At 43.8% G+C, this 1,705-nt stretch overlaps 1 protein-coding gene across 1 annotated transcript in view; it reads left to right on the top strand.

Annotated features, from left to right (window-relative positions):
- Nucleotides 1-212: 212 nt before the first annotated feature.
- The window catches only part of LOC106011164, a gene marked incomplete in the record, with an annotated part of 22,305 nt that continues 20,812 nt past the window's right edge, over nt 213-1,705 (top strand). The window contains 1 exon segment of the mRNA XM_013079809.2: nt 213-499.

Here is a 1,705-nt window from a genome sequence, read left to right as displayed (position 1 = left end):
GTTTACCGCGCCTCGTTTCACAATCAGCTGGTGACCTGGATACGCGAAAAGAGGCCTCGTTTCCAGTCTCTATTTTTAGTGTCTCTGGTTAGACAGAGCGAGCGAGCTATTTTTAGCCGTGGATTTCTGTGCCTCTAGTGCAACCACTGAAGTGCAACCGGCCTTCAACTTCAAAGCATTCCGACCGCGTGGGGGCTTAGACAAAGGGTGAAGATAATCAAAAATTAAAAAAAGAAGCTAGTTTAGACAAAGGACATTTTTCGGGGGAAATGCTGTTAGCAGTCAACAGGGTTCAACGCACTGTGGTTTTTCCACACGATAGCCTACACTGAAAAGGCCTTCTAAGAAAATTGTTTTCTCTAGCGTTCTGAACGCCGCAGTAATATCATGTCGCTGTGGCTTTGATGTGTCTTCGTGATGTTGCGCTAACTTAATCGCTCATCTATTCTAAATAACTATTGTGGGTTTTTCCTAAATTTCCGGCGATACGTGTTCAAAGGTGAGTTACTTTATCAGAAAAAAGGCTGTTGAAACAACATCTGTACATGTACTATCCTGCCACGTAATTCTTAGGACACTCCTCATACATCTGTTGATGAAAGTCTGGACTTTATTCAGTTGCGTCTTTGTTGTTTTCCAAGTGCTAGGCCCTATTGGTGCATAACATGTATACGTCTTCATTATGATTTTATTATTATATTTCATTCCTTTCGGCTTCCAGGCCACGGGTCGGGTCGGGTCGGGCCCATCGGGTAGTCAGTAGCAATGGGCCGATACCCCAACTTAGGTATCGATGTCAATACCTAGCAAAGATAGTACATAACAAGATGGGCCACTTCTCTCTTTGAGCCAATTAAAAAAGTGTCCTCAAAATTTGGTGGCGCCCTCTTCACAAAAGCGCACTCTTTGCGAACAGAGTTACCCTACTTGAGTCTTAAAAAATCAAAGTGAAACTAGCATGTTTTGGGATAAATTTCGGAAGAACGCTTTTTTAAAATGGTTGCGCTGACAAAAAACCTCTTCCTCTTCTATAGGCCCTGTAGGTCTACGCTTTGATTCAGTCAATAAGAAATAAACCACTTCGTAGATATAGTGCTGATGAAGAAATAAGGGGGGGGGGAGGTCTGTTCTTTTTTAAAGCATATATCTCTTTCTCTATCTATTTATTAATACATTTGTTTGTAGATCTAGTTGTAGAAAGAACGCTGTATTATTGCTATTTAGTAACCTAGATAGTACGCCATGGCGCCCATGTTAAAAAAAAAAGTTAACAAGGACCAAGCCTCGCCTATCGCGTATGAGGGAGAGATAACATGCCTTGTCCATTGCTTTAGCTTGAATTCCTTCACACAACTCGCCCACTGAAACTGAAACTGAAACATGGCGGACGCCGCTGTCAAATGTGGCCTTGGCGCAGCAAGGCGAGAGAGGGGCGTACTCTATACGTTCTTACTACGTTCTCTCTGACCGTCTAGGGCGTACTGTATCTAGTGCCAATAGTGTACATCTATGATGTAAACCGATTTCCCAAGAACGCGTTATCTCCGTAGGGCTGGGCAGGTATCGGTATCCAGTACCGGAACTCCCTGTAGGCCTAGGCGATTGCTGTAGTCTTAGGCTAAGGAAAACAGCTTGACAAGTCGTTTAAAATTTCCTGCTTCTGTGCAATGGGAGACGACCCAGGCCAGTGAGAGAATGCAACCCC

Source organism: Aplysia californica, unplaced genomic scaffold (assembly GCF_000002075.1).
Source record: "Aplysia californica isolate F4 #8 unplaced genomic scaffold, AplCal3.0 scaffold00064, whole genome shotgun sequence".
NCBI lineage: Eukaryota > Metazoa > Mollusca > Gastropoda > Aplysiida > Aplysiidae > Aplysia > Aplysia californica.
This window is presented reverse-complemented; position numbering and strand designations above follow the sequence as displayed.